This window comes from Chelon labrosus (genome assembly GCF_963514085.1).
Source record: "Chelon labrosus genome assembly, chromosome: 10".
NCBI lineage: Eukaryota > Metazoa > Chordata > Actinopteri > Mugiliformes > Mugilidae > Chelon > Chelon labrosus.
In genome coordinates this window covers 18,810,845-18,833,611 of record NC_140360.1, presented here as the reverse complement: position 1 = coordinate 18,833,611, position 22,767 = coordinate 18,810,845, and positions in this window count along the sequence as shown.

The following is a 22,767-nucleotide window of genomic DNA, read 5'->3' as shown; positions in this document are numbered from 1 at the left end:
TGTGGAATAACTTTATCATTCTGCAGTAATTTACAAAATCGTTCAACCCAAAAAGCTTTATAAAGACAGTTTATTTTCATCTTTTTGGTGCACAATCCCTCTAAAAGCCTCATTCAAACTACGATGCGCCGATTTAAGCCCAGAATACATTTTAGCACCGCTCATCTGTCAGTGATTCGATGATGTTTGTCTATAGTTAAAGAAGGAAAATACAGAGAAGAGGTGCTCCAAGGACAATGGGATGAACATCAGACAAAATCTATCATTTATCAATATACCCGAGGCCCTCTTTTTGGATTTTGTGTGCACATCATCTTCTCTGCATTATAAATAGATGTGCCAGATTAACGTGAAACAATTCTCATAAAACCACATCAAGAGAATTTAATACAGTGACTGAAAATGTCACCCCGACAACATTTAACCCACATGGACTTTCACAAGGTTGCCTTCACTCACTGCTGCGATGTATTTAGTTTCACCAAACAGCCAATCAGAGAGCAGCGTGTCGGAAGCGTCACAAAGTCCTCCTGCGTGACTAACTGAGCCTCGAGTAAGGAGATGCTGAGCCAGCGCCAATCAGCCACCTGATCGTTTGTTCGCTGACTGACTGACTAAGACTGATGAAACTGATAGATGGGACCGGGAGCTGCTGGGAGTCGTTGACTGAGTGAGATAAGTTACCTGCAAGTGAGCGACTTAAGGATTAAAAGAGTGGATCTTTGAAGTGAACAGAATGAAAGTAACCTGCTTTGTCAAGAGATTATTGCCATCGCTGCTGCTTGTGTGGCTGCAGGATGTTAAAGTCGTATTTTAAACCGCTCTTATAGATGAAGAAGCGGTCCAGGGGGGAAAATGTTGCCAGTATAATATATATTACTATAAGATTTTGTTAGGTTCTGCTTTACTTAACTTTACCACAGATATCACGTCAGTTTCTCAACCATCTGGTGTGTGTCTTTTCAGCTATCTCAGCTATCTTCAAAAAGGTCTGGATGATGTCAGTGACAGCAGACTCAGTGAGGCACAGAAAGAGAGAGACAGCACGTGACACTGGAGGACATGACAGCGGACTGCAAACAGCTTAGTAACATCGAGGCGCTGTACAAGCGTCATGCTGATCAGTTACATCACGAACAGAAATACTGCATATGCCGACAATTTCTGCGGTTCATCAAGGACAGCAAACAAGATGCAGCAGCACAAACGCATGAGCTGGGCACTGCAGGTGGCCTTTATCGTTTGTTAACAAAACTTTCAGCGCATAGCCTTTGTAAAAACAAAAACGGACATTTCTCTACAAATTGTTTCTCAGCCTCAACGACAGTGTGTGATGCTGGAGGACATCTACGGCTTGTAAAACAGGCCTAAACAATGAGGCATGCATGCTGTTTGTGCTTGGTTTGGGAGAAACCTCACCATGCAGTGAGTGTCTGCGGAATCACTAATACTGTATAGCAGGTGCTATTGGTGATTGCACCGAGTATGATCCCTACACTTGGAGGAGCTGAGTGCAATTGATTTCCTCTAATGTTGTCAGGGAAACCAGCGGCAGCTCTCTAAAAGGTGCACAAATGCGTTGTCCACCTCCGAGGTGGTTTATATGTTTGTCGTTTGGGTTGAGCATGTGTTTTTTTTTTTTTATGGCCGTGTGGAGCGAGGAACTGAACTACAAAAGAAGAGATTCAGAAACTTTATGTGTGTTAGGAAAAGAGAGGAGGGGGTGCAACTGAGTCATTGAGGTTATTCTCAACAAACAACGTTTTTTCATTTATGTATTTTTTTTTTCAAAATTCCCTTTCACTCAAATGTGTGTTCCTCTTTCACTCCACTTTGGCCTTCGCTGTGCAGGATGACGTCTGTGCAGAGACTGAAACTAAAAGGCAGGAAATTAGAACTAGTTTGGAAGTCTTTTTCAAACATCAAATAAAAATCATTATTCAATGGAGAATATTTTTACGTGACTTAAAAACTGACTGAATGGAAACATGATTTTTTTCTCCTTTTTTTTGAGAAAGTGTCCTCCAAAGAAGAATGACAGTATCGGTCATTTCAGCCAGCACCACAAAACAGAGGAAGACATGTGACAGTTACTTGAATAGCAGCAAGACCCGTATGAAGGTGGGAGGTCAGGGTGGATGGATGGGTCAACAAAACATCGGACTACAACACAGAAGATAACTATTCATTCTCTGTTTCTAAACAACAACCATTAAACCTATCACAACAAATCTCTGCTTACCATAACGGGGTGCTACTTTTAACCCAAACCATAATCTAACTAATAAAATGAACCAAGTCGTTTTTGTGCCTAAAATGAACCAAACCTTTGCCACAGTGTCACATCCAAATGCAAATATTATAGCACGTTTGCAAAGCACAAACAAATGATGTCATCCTGCCAATAACGGCGCCAGACCGTAAAAGTCTATTTTATTTGTCACTGTGGAGGGCATGGACAAGGGACAGAGTCTGTTTTGTTATTTAATTTGGATGACTTGCTGTTCAGTCTATCATCTCAGCGAACTTTGGATAGCAGCATATTGGATTCTCTGCCAATCATCAATCAAGGCACTGGAACAGTGTTCCCTTTGAGTCCACTCCAATTACCATGCTAAAGTTCTTCCAAGTCTTTGATATGTTTCATGTTTTAGATATAAACCCGATAATTATTTTTTTCCATATCTGTTTTTTATTTTATTTTTTTTATGGGAAGAAGCTACTGAACACTGAATTTCTTACAGCGCATATGATTAAGATCTAAACGAATGTATAGTAGTTGCTGAGCGTGCTATAAAGTGCTGAACACCTCTCTTTAAACTATCTTTTTTTTTGCCTGGAAACGGTTGTCTGAAACTGCAAAATCATCTGCAAAAATGGCCAAGTGCAATAAAATCGAATTTAAAAAAGTGATTTTTCAATCATCGGCCCATCAGTTCTCTAAACCATTGCCCATCTTTCACTGCATTTGAAGGATAAAGGTTCCATTATGTTATCTCGTCACTGTTCACGACTATCCCGCCGAAGAGACTAAAGCACTGAAGGGAAATGTCACTGGTGTCTTTCATGTATTTAATAGTTTTTGGACTACAAAGGCACAGAGATGTGAAGGATATAAGACACTGTTGAAACATTTGATTTGGTCTCATCAAGGGAATTATTATAACAAGATATGATAGAAGAATGTAATACTTATTCTTATATGTTAGAGTTCTACATTAACGGTTTCATTTATAATTGATCTATATCCAGAGCAACACACAATACGAGAAACTTGTGGTTCCAGTTGTTCATTTGGGCACAACTGAAAAATCTCAAAAAATTTTAAAAGGGCTAGCATGAAAATTATGACTTGGTCCCAAACCACAATTTATAGTATGACTAAAATCATTTGTAGTAGCCCGAGCAGCTAAACTGAGATGGTGATAAACATACCTGCTCATCATTAACAGTTTCAGTGAGGACTAACTCGTTCGTTTGTGCCTTTCAACCCCTTTACAATTCCCCGTGAACCATTTTGCTTGAGTTTAGACACAAGAAATGACTTCTTTAAGTTTATCTGAAGCTTGTTGTGTGGCTCAGAATGTTAACTTTACAACCATAACCACCTGGCTAAGGTAGGAAACCCAGACTGAAAGAAGGAAATCAGAAAAAGAACAGCAGCTGCCCATGTTATGGTTTGAAGTTTTGTTGTACCGTCCATCCACCCAGGTCCCCCTCCTCTACAAGGTTTGTGGCTCTATAATAACATCAACTAACTTCCTTCTTCCTTGTCTTTTGAATGTAAAAATACATTGATTATGAGTATTTTTTTTTTTTTTTAAATACCGTGTTTCCTTCATGTCACAATGAGACTCCATTAACAGGATGGACTCTCGCAGCACTTGGTCACTCCACTACACTAACCACTCTCGCCATGTGTCCTCGTACAACAAATCCCTTTCTGATCCAATGTCTGCCGTAGGGCTTCCAGAGGACGACACCCAGGAGACAGCTCCAAACATCTTATTGATCTGACAGTGACATCAAGCCTGAAGCCGGAACCACCGTGTCCGTGACCACAGGAATTACATGGAAGCTTCCTTCACAACAGACAAGATAAATAGAGGAGGATTCATCTCCTTGGGGTGCAATCCACTTAAATTGGTCAATTTTCTACAGTAACATTTTTGAAGCCTTGGTCAATATCACTGACAAGGTGTAGATGGGCTTATTCCATAAAGCCTTGACGGCAGCTCACATAAATCCCACTCACGGTGGAAAGGTGGTCAAACCCGCTTGATAAATGAAGAGAATGGAATGACCTCTAAAATGCTTTAAGTTTATTGTATCATGGTGAGGTGCTGCGTACGCGTGAGTATCCATTTCAGGTGAGCCAGGCCCTGGAGTATCAGCTGCAGCCATGCACTTCTCATTACTCTGGTCAGCCTGCTGTGAGCACTCCATCACACACAGGCATCAAGCTGCTGTCAGGCCAGTTGCACTAAAACACACACACACATAAACACACACACAGAGGAGGAGCGTTTGGTAACACAGTTTATCACCCGACCGAGAGCTGCTGGGATAAAATCAGCTGCATCCGAAGTGTTCACAGACGTCATGAGACTAATCTTAAACGCTGAATTGATGCATAGTTGCTGGGTGCCCACTTGTTCCTCTCATTGGATTGCTGTCTGGACAGCTAAGTTATAGCTTCAGGAAGGAATAGTAAACGCTGACTGAACAGTGATCAATGCTGCAGTCAATACAAATTATCTGTACATTATAGCCAGCATTACAAATACCGCAGGGAAGTATTCATCACAGGGTGGCGTATTTAGATCAAATGATCCGTTGATGAGTATCCACTGATTCAGGAAATATATTCCTGAAATTAATTAGAGAAAAACTAAAAAAGAGATTCATTTGTTACAAGATATTACAAGACATGAATTACCACAATGGTCCAACTCATTAAATCTTTTTTTCTAGAATTAATTAAAGCAGCATCGGGAAAAAAAATGTTAAGTGATCTGTCATTTTTAATCATCTGAAAAAATATACTTGTTATAAACACCCAGAGAACCTGACTGTGCTGTTTCACTGAGCTTTACAGACCTTCTTTCTGCTTTACCGTTTTAATTGTACAGTGTGTGTTTGTTACGATATAGAAAAAGGGAGCGCTCAAAAGGGAATTCACTACTGGAAGTGAGTAACAACAGGTGCTGCAGTATTAAAGAAAGTGAAAATGTAAGCCCAAAAGAAGGAAACAGCGAGAAAATACTAAGAAGCAAAAGCATATGGGAGAAGGAGACACAAGAAGATTCACAGGAGCACTCAAACACACAAGGGTTAGAGGCAACAAAAACAGGTGGGAGGACATACAGGAGAGCTGGCAAAAGACAGAGCGAGAGACGAGACTATATATACACGAAGAGGACGGGATAACAAGACACAGGTGAGAGTAATGAGGGGCAAGTACAGAATCACCAGGGCAGAGAAAACAAACAGGAAGTAGAAATACATAAAAGAAACAAAGGCAAAGAATTTCAAAATAAAAGAGGAAACCCAAGAACAAGAATCCAAACCATGACATTGTTTCTGCAACTATTACGCACCAAAAAAACAAAACACTACAGCACCCACCCTGGCCAAAGAAGAAGATCAACAACTGCTAAAAGAAGAGCAAATGTATTTTTATTGAGTGGCCTAAAGTACAACTCTGGACCTGGCATTCATGTGGATGTTACTTATACATGTACCACCCACCGAGACCAGACCAGACACCCCCACCCCATAGCAATGACAGTAACCATCCCAGAAGGATGCAGCCTGACACACACAGACAAAAACTGTTCAGGAACAACTCAAAAAAAACATCAAAAACAGCACAACGTGTTGACCTGGCCTCCAAATTCACTAGATCCCAAACTGATCAAGTATCTGTGAGATGATCCACAGAGGCCCCTCCAGTCAACCCATAGGACCCAAAGGCCCCCACTATCAACATACTGTTGCCAGACACCACAGGACACCCTCAGAAGGCCCTGGAGCCACAAGGGAAACCTACACAATATTAGACATGTGGTCATAATGTTAAGCCTGATCGGTGTGAGCAATAGTGTAGCTAACATGTGATAATGTGTCACTCTCATGTTTGGAGTTCCACAAGGTGCAATTCTAGTTGTACAGCAACAGCTTTAGAGTCAGGCAATGTAACATGTACGATACATGGAAAGCAATCAATTTAAATGAGAATTATGTTGTATATTTATTAACGGCAATATAAAATGTTGACTTATGTTGTGATTTTTTAAGGGTTAAAGTTCAAAAGCGATTGAGGCCTGTGCTGAGACAGCGCTGTGCCTGAAGCCAGTAGTTTGACCCGTGTCAAAGAGGTCAAACAACATTACTGTACACAAGAAGCACACAGTGGTGTTGCAGTGAACGGTATAGATGCTTTTATTCTCAATTTACTTGAATGACTGGGATGTGATAAGGTGACTGATAAACGTCTTTCCTTTTAAAGGCAGTGCTAAAGTAGGCACCATAGTGGAGAAATTCAATTAGTTCAGTCCTTTTATAATATTTGGCATTGTTGTCTGACATTAAGACCACGCAGGGCCACTTCATGAGCTTAACGGAGATTTGATATTGAGGGGAATTAACGTCTGATGGGATAATGAGAAACCGTTTTTGTTGCTCTAACACCGATAATCGAAGAAAAGGAAATAGCTGTGTGCACAAATCTCAAAGTAGTGTTGGCTTAAACCAGTAATCTGACAGCTATTGTTACTGCAGTTATTCCACATTTGGGCTACCGCCATGTTTACAGCCCCAGTGTACAGAATACGGAGAACAGGCCAATTTTTGCTTTTCGGCGGCTGAATGTGCTTGTGTTTGATTATTAATTAATGACTTCAGGGCATGTTGTCTGTAATGTAGGGTACATCTGCAGTGAAACAAAAGAAAATATAATATGTATTCAGGTTGAATGACTGGATCGACTTTTAGTTGTGAGAGAATATATTGATTATGGCTCACAATAGCTTCTTCTTATACCGATATGGTACAGATTTGATGCGTGTTCCGAGTGATTATGTCCCCAGTTTAATTTTGCTTTAACAAACACAATTTTCCTAACTTAGTTTGAAACGTTTTCAGAGAAACAAAAGGTGTTTGGTGATTCAGTAACTGCAGTCTGGCTGCAAGGAATAATCCCTGACATCACATCACCACTATCTGTTGATCACATCAAAAAACATGCAGTGAGTCAGCTAGTTGGATGGTTGGTTTGTTAGAGGGTAATGATTCACATTTGCTTAAGAGGAAAACTTGAAATTCATGTGTATTCTGCAGTGCCTTCTGCTGATGAGCAGATTTGCTGGAGCCAGAGGATGATGCACTAAGTGATAAGAGGCTGGTTAAAAAAATAAGGGGGATTTGTCTGTTGCTGCTGATACGATTAAGGGGTTAGTTAGGTGAGCTGTTCTGACGGTAAATGAATAAAGAAGTGAGAAACAACATTACATGAAAAATATCTCTCTGATTATAGTGAGCTGAGCTACAAAACTGACTTTTGAAACTCTGAAGCAGTCTTGGCAAGGTGATACTTGCTACTTTATTTAAACAGTAACCAAAAGTTTTACTTAGATCCCAAATTAGAATTTGTCCTTTCTCCCTTGACTGCGTCACTGATGGTCTGCGTCAGCTGGGATTGTGTACCACCAGGATGAGAGCAGCCATATGTCATAAGGAAAAAATAATAATGTTCGCTATTAGCATACCAAACACCAAGGCCATAAATAATGCAAAGGTTACAGTTTCTTTGTTCAAGGATACATCATTCAGAACCACGGATCAGCATTTTGGGTGCCAGAATGCCCTGAGAGGTCTTTGATAGTGAAATGCTGAATGCAAATTCTGACCACATGTTGAGCTGCAGGGAAGGCCTTGATCTCAGAACAAAGCGGGCCAAAGCGGGCTCAATCAATAGAGGAGGTGTCCCATGAAAACCAGGATAGGACTGACCATCTTCAGTTTTGGAGAACTTATTTGTTTATGCGTATTTTCTAACGTGTCCCAAATAGAAACAGAAGATTAACAAGTGCAAAATCAAGGTGTAAAGATCCAGAAACGAACAGATCTGCAACAGATAAAAGCTGGACTCTCACTCTCTCATTTTAGTGTAACTATAGCTAATTATCTTATTAAACTAATGACAGCTCAATGACTTTCTATCACTGACTATACATTGTGATCTTGTGGTTAATTGGAAGTCCTGTATGCAAAATGTTCTTTGTGCAATTGTTAATATCAGCTGTAAGTTGTGAAAAAGAGAAAATCAATTTTTCCAACTTTACTTTTACCTTTTACTGTCATTTCTAAAAACAAAAAATGTCAATAAACACGTCATAGCTTTGAGCTTTCAGAAAATTTCTACTTTCAAGTTTGTGAATACAGCAATAAACCAAAGCCAAAGACAGATAGACAAAGCCTTCAGGAGTTAGTACAGTTATTATGTATTAGACAAAGAAACAATTTGTTTATATGACATAACCTTGTTTTGCTGTTTAGATTACATGCTTGTTCTTATATTTCAGTTTGAACATTACAACAGGAAATGTTATCTCTACTAACGTTGAGTATTGGAGTATAACCTGTAGCTAATGTTAGCCTAAACTCAGGCTAACGACAGCCAGAAAAGCCAAGACACTGAAATACTTACAAAGTGGATATATAAGTTGTGAATAGGGTATTTTTAACCTGTAGGTTAACTATTGTGGTAAATGAATGACTTGCCAATCCTTGCCACTGGAGCTAATGCTAGGTTACTAAAGGAAAAACGCTTATTAGCACCTCACACCTTTGTTCTTGTGTTTTTGGATTTAAAAGGCCGTAAAAAAAAATTTTTTAAAAGAGGCCAACTTAGACACTGTACATTGAATGTACATTGAATTGGTTTTGCTAATATTCAAGAGATTTTCCCCTCCATGTCCATCTTCATCAACGTGAAGAATGGCAGCACCATTTAAATCAAAAATAAGACTGTCAAAAATACAAACAGAAATTAATCACAACAACCTCCTTCCCCTTCCACAGGCACCATTAGTTTATCTGACATTTCCTCCGTGGTATACCACCCTCACCTGTTTGGCCAAGCTGGCTCTGCCCGTGAGGCTTCAGTTCATGACAAATGAGCCTGTCCTGCCCTATTTACCCTCAGGAGCAGCTAAACCCACTAATTTAAAGCCCTGGCCTTCCTAATTTTTAAATACATTTTCCAACAGGTGTTTACTTTTTCCATCTGCAACAAGGGAGGAGAGGAGGGAGCCTTAGTTGTTTATGAAAAACTATGTTAATTAAGTGATTCTCAAACTGGGGTGGGGACAGCCACTGCAGCCAGGGTGCTACTGACTAATTCGAATTAACATGATGCTATCATGCTGACTTAAATTCAACTTTCATAATTTGCTTCCCCTAAACAGGAGTTGGATGGGTCTAAACTTTTTTGGTTTCTGAAAAGGGGCATGCCAGTTAAATGAAGAAGGACGAAAGGAGAAAGTGTGAGTCAAACTGAAAACTGAGATGAAGCAGCGTCTCAGTGCCAGGAACGTTAAAAAGAAGGAACAGACAGTAACAAGGACAGAGACAAGGAGAGAATAAATGGAGGAGGAGGATCGGGGATAGAAAACTGCCAGACGAGAGTGAAAAATAAAAGTAGGTAAACAGAAATATGTGGGAGTACCACGGACAAAGTGTACAGGAAAGAATGAGAGAACATAAGTGATGAGGTGAGGCCGCCGCTTGACAGACCTGTCACAGCTTGATGTATGGGCCTCTTATCTAGCAGGACCAAATGCATTATCAAAAACACTGAGACAGCGTGTCAATATGTCTTACTGTGAGCACACCAGGAATAAAAGTGGTGGGTGTCAGTGTATCCAAGACATATCTAGAAAAACTCTCACTCCTACGGCGTGCCTAACATAGTGCAGGTGTAAAAAGGTGGGGCTGAGAATCAGTGACGACCGAAGTGTCTAGATTAAGTTAGATTTAGTGGCAGCAAAGTCTGCGCCAGTTTATGTGATATTACATCAATGAAAGCAGCTCTAATAATAACAAGCTTTTTCTGTGGTTTCTTGTGGAGTTTTGAAGCGCGGCAGTACACGAACAGATGATGCCGCGAAGGCTAAAAACAGAATATTGCATAATCAGGTGACATTGCAAAGGCAGCGCGGTCTCATCTTATTGTCACGCTGATTGAATGAAGGCCAGGAGTGATGACAGAGCAGCGGGGAGTGAGAGGAGAGTTTATCCTGTGGCCTCAAGGTGGGACAAAGGACAATGGCTCTGAGTCCACAAAGAAAGAATATAAACATCTCTCGGCTCAAGTCTTTTTCTCACTTATACAATCATCCCTTCCTTTCATTCACTGCCAGTATAAAACTCACTTTAATGCTTTGAAAAGACACAACTTGAAAGCCCATCAGGCTGCGATTAAGTTCACGGCGAGGTTCCTAATTGAAGCCTGTTTTAGTGGGATTTTTATCTGACGACAAACCAACAAATAAAAAATAGTTTGGCTGAATGAGATACATCTTGGTTATCTAAATGTTTTGGCCACCAACTAAAGTCAGCTGTATTTACTCATGCATCTCACTGCAAATCTGTCAGGGGTCTAATTGCTGATCATTAAAATGACCGTGAATTTTCACATTTTCAAGTGGAGGCTGTCACTACCTTTAGTTTTTATAAATATGTTTTTTTTAACTATTTTGTTAAAGAAATAGATGAGAAGGTTTTATATAGTAACTACAAAGCAACAAAATTAGTTAATGATGGAAGCGGGGGAAGTGGTGGTCTGGCTCTGTCCAAGCTTAAAAAACTCCCATACCAGCACTTCTAAAGCTGACTAACTACCTCGTTATCCAACAGACAAACAAACGGCACCTTCTGGATTACTCTTGTTACCTCCACATAACAGTCAACAACAAACTACATGCTTTTATACAGCTTAAAAAAACAAGATGGAAAGCGTTTGAGATGAAAACATGGAAGCTGTGCTACCTTTAGATGGAACTAGCCCTGTTGGCTTCATTAGCTAGTAGCTTCATATTTACCTTGAGCCAAGAGTGGCACCAAGCTTTACACATGAGTAGGGAATACATGTCTCCCAAAAAATTTAACTATTGGTTTATATAAGTTAAATAAAGTTCTAGTTATGTCTCCACGTTGTTGTTGGTCAACCGCTTTTAGATTCTTTTGCTTGCATCTGCTACCACAACTGAGGTCCTGAGGTACTCCATTGTTAAAGTCAAAATTATGTAACTTTTACTTCATCAGATATCACCTGCTGCAATCAAGGAGTGTCATTGCTATGGGGTGGGGCTGCCTGGTCTGGTCTAGGTGGGGGGTACATGTCTAAGGAACATGCACACAAACGACAGGTACAGTTTTTTCCAGCAGAACATCGTATTGTCACAAGATGGTCAATGCTATTTTTTTTTTAACTACAGTTGTTTTAATGATGTGGCTGATCGGTGTATATTTCTATAGATTTTCTACATATTACATTCTACTTCTGTATCTTTTTGTTATCCACTATGTGTTTCTTTCTCCCAGCGATCTGGGATTTCAGGTTTTCTTGGCTGATTTGTTTCTTCTCTACTTAGTTTTTTTCGTTTTGCGCTCCAGAAGTCTCCTTTTCACACTTCGTCCCGTTCCAAAAGCTTAGCCTGACTCACAAACATCTGTTTTTGTTTTAAGAGAGGTATTGGATGTCGTAAGTGACATCATTTTTTTTTTTTTCGCACTGTTGGTTACGTCCTTGGCCGGCACAGTACATCACCACCTGTGATGCTTCTAAGAACGGCGGCAGATTTACAGCCAGAACTGTCTGAGTAAACAAACAAATACTCTGGGCTGTCAGCTATGTGAATCCAAGACTAGCTGAACCTCACCCAACTCAAATCATATCGAAAATGCTAAAAAAAAAAAATAGGACACACAACAGTGGAGTTACATGTACAGTACTGTGGAAAGGTTTTACGTGCTTTGGGAGTCCCAAATTCATTCTGGGGCATGATAATGAGCCCAAACATCCACCCACAGACACAAATAATTATATTCATTGATTAGAAGAACAGAACCCTGGGAACACATACAGTAAAGAGACAAAAGAACTGATAATTAAAAAAACTACATGTACATCTGCATTACAGCATAAATGCAGCAAATTCAATCCCTGGATCAGTTTATACATTCATTTCCATTCCCCTCAGTTGTCTCCATTCATTCCAAGACAGACCTAATGTTTGCATTTAGCAGTGATAATCATAATCCCCTCCTATGTGTTCCCTGTTCGTTATACATCCACATAAAACACGATTCCCCCCATGCTGAACATTCAAACACACGCTTCCCCTTTGACTGAATGATGACATTCAGCTTCTGACGCTCGCCCACATTTCAGTCATCCTTGGGAGGAAACAGAGCTGGCAGCCTCACATCGGCCATCCAGGGACAATGCGGCAGGCAGGCAGCTCTACTACAGTAGTGGCATGGCAGGTTCAGCTGAAGGAGAGGCACTGACATCCATACTAATGAGACTCTACGCAGCGCAGTGACCAAGCGTATGCAGGAGGATCAGGCAGAAACAACCACGCGGCTTCCAAAGACCGTTCTCTCCATCACTTAGAAAATAATAAAAATGAAAAGTGCTTTAGTCTCTTGTCCTTCTATCTGAATCCTCTCAACCTTTGAAACATTTTGACAAATTTAATGCTCACTATGCATTCACAACACCCGAGACAAAGACCGCACATCGATCTTGTTACCGCAGGAACAGCAGCCACTGATGTTTAGTTACTTTAAGAAAAATGCTGCAGGCTGAGCACACAGGGTCTGCTAAAGTATTCCACTCATTCACACCGACTCGCGAAATTCATTTAAAACGCTTTATTGAACAAACTACATTTGACACCGAGTCAGAAAGATGAATATGGATCTTCATTGCCACAGAGGAGTTTACTCAAGTAACACGAGGCAGAAACATTGTAGCTATACTAAATGCTGTACATATTTTTATTCAAGAGTACAATCATTTGAACTTCTATTTTTGGTCATATATGTATTTTTCTCTTGAATTAACTGTGCATTTAGGCACCCACACAAACTTTTGTTTTAAATATGAGACACATTAAATAGAAATTTAAAATGCTTGCATGACACAAACAAACCAAAATATTCAGAGGATATTTACTGTAAACTTGTGCAAATGCTAATTAAAAACAGAAGAGTGGAGGATTAGATGGAGATGAGAAGTGAAGAAAAAGAGCAAACAGTGACCTTTAGGAGCCCTTGAAATTCTCCAGAAGAAATTCATTAGTACACCCAACAAATTATTAGAGTGAGATTGCCTTCTGATGACAGACAGATGTTCTCTGTGCAGGTGGAGGAGCTGAGACTAATATTAGTTCTGTCATTAGTCAGCTCCTAATGCTCAGCTGAGCGTTTCTGTAACTATAAGCTACGGAAATGAGCAGCATTCAAGAAGGGAACTGAGACAGCTGATTTATCCAGGACCTATGCAACAGTCATGCTTCCGGACTGGATCCCTTTGAGAAACTGAAATATATCATCCAGGATTTGCCCTCCAGCCTCCTCTGAGGCTCCGGAGCATCTTGCTGCCCCATTACCTGCCAGTCTTCAGGAACAGCTGCCTGCCTCCTGCTGCGAATTACGCAACAGTGGAGTTTACAATGAACGCACACCGCCTTTTGCAACACAAACAAGGACGTATAACCTCAGTAGGGTCAGGACGGAGGCTGGCTAAGAGCTGTTCCTGCTGTCATACAGTTAGCAAGACAGGAATTTACAACAGACAGCTCAGGGTGACCCGTTCATCGACTTCCTCTCCAGACTGGAGGTCAAGTCATGTTGAAGAAATCTAAGCAATGCAGGCAGCCTGCTGTGGCAGCTATTAGGGTTAGGTGCACACAAACACAAAACAGCAGAGAAATCGCATAAGTCAGTTCTTTGCCTGTGTTGCTAATCCTGCCGCAGTGACAGAGCAACAACAGTTTCCGTGTTACATCACACATCTCTCTAAACCCAGCGAAAACACACACAGCACTGCTGCCCATTAGCCTACGGTAATGACTTGGTTTGTTACTGGATTCTAATTTGTTTGCCTCTGCTTTTATATTTATTTTTGCTTTACTCTATACAACATACGAACAGATGGCAATGACAATTAATATGTTGTGTTAATATGACAACTTCTCACGTAACTGCGTGTTAACAATTATTCATGGGACTACTTAAACTCAACAAGCTCCACTTTGTGAAGTAAGTGTGAATGCACAATGAATAATGTATAGACACCTTATGCATGGAAATGAAGGCGGCTGTCATATGTGCAAATGCCCCTGTTAAGTTTAATAGTCTGTGGATGTGAGTGTGTGTGTCGCATGCAAATCTCTTGCGCCGTTAGTCGTGAAGATATAACAAAGATGAGCTCATTGGATCCACTTAGTTCAGTAGGATTTATTCCTCAAGAATGAGCAGAGAATAACCCACCTTAAGCTGAAGATACAGCTTTTCTGTGTTTATGTTAGATATTGGCAAAGTTCCCACTGTGGGTGGATGTTAATACAGTACGCAGGGAAATAGCCCAGGTGCATAGAGGACCAAGACTGTAATAAAGAAAAACTACTACATGAACACACTCTGTGTCATGTGGTAAACTGTTCTATTGAGCTTCCAGGTTACAGTGAGGGTGGGTGTATCATGCGAGTGTTTGTGTCCAGCAGTCCTGGGAGATGTGTCGCATCTATCTGTGAAAAGGGAGACAGGCTTCCAACTGCCTCACCGCTGAGAATGACACAGTGCACTATCACTCCTTCCAGCTACACTCAAAGTTTGTGTAGTGTGTAGTGTGTGTGTGTGTGTGTGTGTGTGGGTTGAGGGGATGTGGGTGTGCAATGTCACAAGGTTGAATGTTGTTCTTGACTCTTTGACAGTGACGGGACTGTATGGGCGGGCTTGAGAGTCTCTCCTGGCCAAACATGGCGAGTTCCTGAAGTAGTAAACAAGGAACGAGGGCAGCAGCACACAGAGACACCTGATGCGCAAACATGCGCACGTACACAAAAAAAACAAAAAACAATGAAACACATTAAACTTCACGCATGGATTCAAAGGTGAATCTCAAAAGGGATATCGAGGAACCAGAGAACAAACCTACAAACCTGTTCTACAGAGCTTTGAAGCATCTTCTACTCATTCTTTATGGTTTTAACTCACGCTTTCCTCTCAAATTGCACCACGCCACACCCTCTGGTCACAAATACAGCTTTGTTTTCTGATGACGGAACAAACACAAAATCCTGAGTAGTCATTATTGAAGTGAGAAAGCATGAAGAACCAAATAACCAGTTTATAACCAGTCAATAAGTAGCTTCTGAACAACTCCAAATAGTCAGAAAAGCCTGGCTCACAAAATGTTGATTTCAAATTGCATTTGTTTTCCCTAAAGCATGGTATGGTTTCAAAGTACAGGCTTACCTGGTGTGCCCTTGTGATTGAAGCAATGTGTGTAATCATTGTCTGTCACAGGATAAATGCTATTATATTCGTCATAGCAGAAGAGCGCCAAAGAGGAAACAACAAGCTGCAGTTTGAGGAGGTTTGAAAGCTCGCAAGCATAGACAGTCCTTCCCGTCTTTCTACGGAAATTTTTTAGGAGCGACCAATGTCTCACTTGAACACACTCCCACAGTTTGCGAGGACTTTCTCACAAGACGCAGACTGGCCCACACCTCTGAGTATCAACCACAAGTGCATAGCTTGAAACCTGGCAAGATGGATTGTCATGAGGTCCTGTGATCTCAACACGAGACGACATTATTTATTTCACAAACCTCAAAGTCATACCGTTACCTAAACGGAAGGTTGTGAAACTCAAGATTCAAACAACAGTCTCTCAAGCACAATGTGCCTACCATCATCCAGCTACGATTTCCTAGTGGTGCTGTACTTTCGACGGCTTTTGCACTTAGTTAGTCTAACTTTTCTGTTATCTCAAGCCGTGGCCATAACTTGACGTTATTATGCAAGATACTGACACAGTGCACAGGCAGGATTAAGCCAAAGCAAAGCCCGGGTGTGATTTCCCACTCTCCAACTTGAGCTTAGTTTAATCTGCAGCTCACAAAAGGCTACAGTATTCCTCCCTGAAATCATTCACTTAAATGAGTATGTGTGTGTGTGTGTCTTTGTCGGTGAAAGAGCACACATTAAGTCTCGGTTAATGTGGACAGCTAAAGCTCCTTGCAGTGATCGAACATTTCTTCTCAGTTGTTGTGTTGGATGTTGCTTCTGCACACTCTCGGCACTACAGCTGTACATCGTGTGCACCCTCCTTGAAACTGCATTTTTATGTGTGAGTGTTTTTTAGTAAATAATTTAATGCCGCTAGGATACTGACTGTCGGGTTACTGCTGTTGCAGTGGAGACATATTAACATATTAAAGGTCGGTGTCCTCCTTGAGAAACAATAGATTCTTTGAAATTATGAGCCTAACAACGGGAAGAGCGTAGTTTTAGCGCAGAAAGACCTCATTTGTTTATTATTTTTTTACAATTTCCCTCGGTTAATGCGTGAGGAAGTGCTTGATTTCACAGCCTTATAGTCCAGATGTTGCATTTTGAAAGCCATATGTCTGGTAAAAATGGTTTGTTAGGTTTCTAATTTACTATCACTAAATTCAGGAGAATCTGCCACTTGTAATAATTTCTTTAAACATCCATTTATTATGTAAGAAGAGGATGATTGTTCACCCTGGCCAGCATGCAGAAAGCAGGAAGCATTTTCCCCTTCATGTATAGAGACTTAAAATAAGGGTGCCGAGGATGAGTGTTTGACTTTCATCAAATCGGCTTAAGTATTCCTCCAATCAATACATTTTTAATTAACTGTGGACATTCTCTTCTACCGAGGAGAATAAACCTAACAATTCTCAAAACCTTTGTTGTATACTGTAAGTCTTTCCCTAACATTAACCACCAGCATACTCAGAAGAGAGAGAATTTTAACATTTTTATTTCTGTGTGTGTGTTTGATTGGTAGTGAAGGAGTCCATCATCTCCACTGCAACCATAGCACAAGGGATCCGTGAGCAAACATTAGCCCCCACAATTTGATCTCTTTAACATCCTCACTGGTTGCCCTCTCTTTGCATCATTCACAAAACTGTCTGAGCAAACACTGCTCCTGCATCACATTAAAATCACTCAGCTGCCTAACACAGGCCACATATATAAGAAGTGCATGCACAAAACAAGACAGTTTTTACATGATTTTTTTTTTTTTTTTTTTTTGCGGGGGTAATGAAACTGAAAGGAAAACCACTGTGAGCTGTTAGAAAAGCTGCAGGGGACAGACTCCTAACTGGTTGTGCTGTGTCCAGCTGCTGTGTGGGAAAACCCCTCAATATTGGGTCTTCGCAAAGCATGAAACTGGATCAGATTTGCAATTATTTTTGAGTAGCGCAAGTCGCTATTTTGTTGTATTTTTTATTTTTTTATTTTTAAGTTTGTGATAACCACAGGTGTCACCAAATTATCCAGAACTGGAATCTTGTGAATTCTAACCGAAAAAAAATCATCAAGATAAATACGGTAGAAGAAAGACTAGAAGAACTGTCTTTCTATGATCATTTTTTGTCTACTTATTCGAAGTCCAGTAACAGAGGCGACGCGCTAAGTGTTGGTATTCCAGACCTCACTCTCCTCTGCAATGTTTTCCAGTCTCCCCTGAGGAATACCGCGGTATTCCCAGGTCAGGAGAGATATGTAATCCCTCCAGCAAATTTCAGGTCTAACCCTGGTTTTTCTCCCAGCTGGCCACACCTGCTCAACCTCCAAGGGGAAAGCGCCCAGGAGCTATCTTACCAGATGCCTACACCTCCTCAGCTGGCTCCTTTGGATGCGAAAGAGCAGCGGCTCTAGAACAAGCTCCCTCTGAAATCCATAGATCTTCACTCTATCTCTAAGGATGAGCCCAACCATGCTTATTTTGGCCGCTTGAATCTTCGATCTCATTCTTTTGGTCGCTACCGAAAAATTCATGATCATACGTGAGGGTCTGGGCGCAGGTCATCTGGTAAACCATAAGCTTTGTCTTACGGCTCAGCTCCATCTTCCCTACAAAGCCTGCATCACTGCCGAAGCTCATCTCTTGCTCCATTTCGCCGTGAGTCTTTCGCTGCATCAACTGCTTCAGCCAGACCCGTTAATCATCTCCGTTGCGTTACTCGTATCAGTTCCTCAAATAAAGTGGAGCCTTGCATGTCAAAAGGTGAAAACAATCTTCTGGTGTGACGAGTTAGAAGCGGTGATGGCAACAGGGGCGATAACATGGGATGCCGTGTCCATATGGTGCTCTGGGCCAGGGCTGTGACACAGGCACATACCCGGGGTCAGGTCTCGGTTTGAGTGAATGTAATTGGTGGCAGGAGCCAGAAGGCAGACAACCCATGGTGTTAATCTTCAGAAGGCCCAGATCTGCTCTCTGACTCCCTATCAAGTCCGCTGTCTGTGCATGCTGGCTCTCTTGCAGCGCAACAGATGACTATGTCAGCTAAAACGTCCAATCACTTGTAGAGAAAGTTAGTTAGCAATTTAACTTGCTGCAGTCTGTTGACATGATGCAACTATATAAATCAAATAGTGCATTAATGTTGGCTCAAGTTGCTTATTGTGATGTTCTGCAACTCTTTACAGTCAATTCCTCTGTTATCCTGCTGTTCTCTGAAATATAAATGTTACTTTATGGAATTGGTTTGGACCTGCTGGAGGGAAGCAAGTTTCCAAAAGCAAAATCTGTTCTGAACACCGGCTTTCTCAAGTTTACACAGAACCAATTAAAGCCGACTCATGATTCAAGGGCAGTGTGTATTACAATGAAACCCCGTGAGCCGTGTCTCGGTCCAAAAAGTATTTTTACATACACACAGCCACCCACAGACACAATCACAAAGAACTGCCTCAGAAACTAAAGCGAAGGTTGAAGAAAATTCTCTTTGTAGTTGAAAAATCAAACATCCCTAAGCTTTCAGTAATCCATCCATTATTTCTGTAGCATCCTCTAGTAAATGCCCCTCTATCATAATGTCCATATCAATTAGCTTTTACTTGCTTTTGAGTGTGAACCGCGGAGCAGAAAAACATGACAAATCTTCATCAGCGGTTCATAAGAAAAATGTTTGTTTGGATGCAAAATGAAAAATATGGAGTGCCATAAAAACATTGACATTAACAAACAGCTGTTGCGAGGATCTTCACTGCTGTGGACACATGAGACATAATTAATCACCAGGGGACATGGACTCATTAATTGCTGTGTGCTGATTAATTGTCCCTGGTGAGGAACGTTCAGCTTAACATGCAAATTTGTGTCTTAGGATTCATTTCGGAGACGCGGCCCAGGCAGGGACTTATTGTAAAATGACACATGCAGGGAGATAACAAGGCGCTTGTCAGGGCCGTACTGTAAAACAGTTGCTTCTATTTTGAGCTCTTATGCAAGAAATGGAAAATGTGAGAACTTGGATGTGACGAATACTAAGAGGGAGCTGAGGTGTGTGGAGGACAGCAGTTTCTCTGGCGTGACGCAGCGCACTGTTTATCACTTGATTCGTCCTTGATTTTCTCGCTGCATTAAACGAAATGCCCCAACAGAAGAGGAGAGGCAAGGAGAGGAGAGGCGACGGAGAGAGAGGAGCTTGTTGAGCACAGTGACCTGATGGCAGGAAAGGTCACTGACTCAGCAGCACAGAGGAGCTTCAGTGGAAGCAGACTTTAATCACCTCCAGCCGCTTCATCAGCTCCTGCGTGAGATGGACTCAGAGCAGCATTACCAAGGTCATAAAATCACTCTCTGTTGAGGACATATAAAAATGAGATGAGCTACTCTCCTCAGAGGTGAAATCACGCCATTTTTGTTCTCCATTTGAGTTGGATTTCTCCGCAAATTTGAGAGGGGCCATGACGAGACAATAGCTGAACAGATGGAGGACTAAGACACCAGTGGTAAGGAGGAAGTGTACACATGGCTGAGTTCAAACAGTCACTCTTCTGCCTGAACTGAAGTTACACTGGCGGCTTGTTGCTATGGTAAATATAGAGAAACAACAGCGTCAAATACTGTACAAGAACGCGGGGTCACGGGGGGACTGGAGCCTATCCCAGCTGTCATTGGCCGAGACATGCACACCTACGGCCAATTTAGAATCACCAATTAACCTAACAAGCATGTCTTTGGACGGTGGGAGGAAGCTGGAGTACCTGGAAAGAACCCACACAGACACAGGGAAAACATGCAAGCTCCGCACAACCACCACACCATTGTGCCACCCCGGTTTTACAATATTAACAGTGAGTTAAAAGATGAATGTCTAAGCTGACAAAAATGTACCAAACACAGCGGCATCAGTGGCAGATTAATCAGAAAATGTAATTACAGCTGTCATCAGCAATGTATTGTGACAGAAGCAAAGTGGAAAAGACTTGACAGAAATCTAGAGATATTAAGAACCAGGACGATACCGTACACAGTAACCTGAAAAAACATTTGTACAGGTTGTTATGTTCCAAAATAAACTAATTATCATTCTAAAATAAAAAGCTCTCAGTAACTCGACAGCCATGATACTGAGGAAATGGTGAACAGAACAAATCTCAACTTAGAGGTGACGACCAATTGGAGCAACTGATACAGTTGTCCTACCACCAAATCCACCATGATGATAATGGGCTAGGATCATCATTAACAGTATTTTCTTTACAAACCGAGACAGAGATGACGACAAGAAGAGCTAGCTCTCTCTATAAACTTGCCATATTTTTACGGTCTGCTTGATCCTCTGTGAAACATTTGTTGAGGGAAAAGTACACCAGGGTTACCTAGGCAACGAGAGGCTGGAACGTCCCCAAGTGACCAACAGTCAGCTACAAAGCGATGGGCGACGAGCCACGCGCTTTATATGTGGATGGGGCTTCTCTTTTATCTGGAACAACAGATGACAGATTGGACGATACCTTCGGCAGAGACAGTGAATTCATGGAAACCAGGTTACATCCTTAACTCTAGTTTTCCCATCAACGTACTCCTCGGTGCTGTAAGTCATGCCATCTCCATAGTTAAGGTCGTTACGGTGCACCAGGACGAGAACTCTGCACCAGAAAACTGATTTAAAAACATTATATACCACAAAATGGAGAAAGATTCAGCAGGAGCAGCTAAGTTTGTTTCACAAGGGTATTAATTTAAGAAACATTCACAGACTATGATGCATTGAGTTGGGAAAAAAAATCTATTTCCTCTAATGATCTAGACCTTTCCTTTCCTTTTCTAAAGCCTGCAAAAACTGGTGGACGCAACAACTTCTCTTAAATCTCTCAAAAATGGCACTTCACAATGTTTATGTAAGTGTTTATGAGCCCCATTGTCTTTTATTCCTCTCAAACTGTAAATCGCCGTGTGGATACATGGCAATGACAGACAGCCATGAACATGAGTTTCATACTCCAGCAGACATAAGAACATAGGATATTCATAAATCCATATCATACTGGTTATATGACTCCATCATTCAATATAACATAGCGTGACAAGTGACATGAAAGGCTGCTATATTGTAATTACCTTGTTGTGTTTGTCATCTGACCCTACGCCCACCACACACGGCTGATATCGCAGTGAGATTGGCTGAGCAAAGGCAGCCAGTTAATAAAGCGAGGGAGAGAATAAGAGAATAAGAGAAGAGACGGGGGTTTAGAGACTGTTGTCCGTGTTCATTGAAATGCCAATTAGGCCAATACCTTGTGACATTTCTGCTCTTTCTCTTCTCATGATACAGCAAATGCACCCCAGCATGGGCAGTCATATTTCAGGAAGCCTTACAGAGCTAGAGCTCTAACACGGTGGGTCAGACACACGTGCTTTTAACACTTGTGTTCTTTGAAACAGAAGTTGAAAACAAGTCTTTATTGTTTTCTGTCATTGGTTGTGTTTACATGGACCCTAGTATTCCACTAATAACAAGCCCAATAAGAATAAAAATAGCTCACTGCACTTGATTTGAAGCAAACTAGCCTGGTCGGAAGGTATTCTCAATCATATCTGATATATATGCCAAAATATTTGCACCTTATAGACATGTAAAGTCTTGACCGATTGTCTCTGGTTGAAATGAATGAACATGTTCGAGTTTGATCGACAAGGGTTGAACATCAGATGACGTGACGAGTTTCCTGGAAGGATAGAAACATGGCCGTAGCAAAACAAGTTGAAAATGTGTCTTCTTCTATTTCATGAATGCAGTGTTGCCAATTAATCTGCCAGAAAACAGTTTTTGAAGCTCCACTGCAGCCAGAACCCAACTGTATGTTTCAAAAAAGGTACAGCATGAATACTGCGGCGCCTTATTGGATAATCTTACACGGCGTTCATGTAAACACCTAAGTCGGGATCTCAAATGAGTTCAGTGAGGTTGACCATGTAAACGGATGTCACAGTGGGCTATTCAAGTAATGTACGAGCACATCCAGACTGTGCTTAAATAAATGAATTTACATTCCTTCGCCCAAAAAGCTCTTCCAGAGACATAACCTTTTCAGAGCAGAACCCGCGTCCACGCAGACAGTTTGCGTGACAGCTGTCTAAATATTAACTTAATGGATTCAGTGTGACTGTTTGTGCAGTTCTGGTTCAGTTGT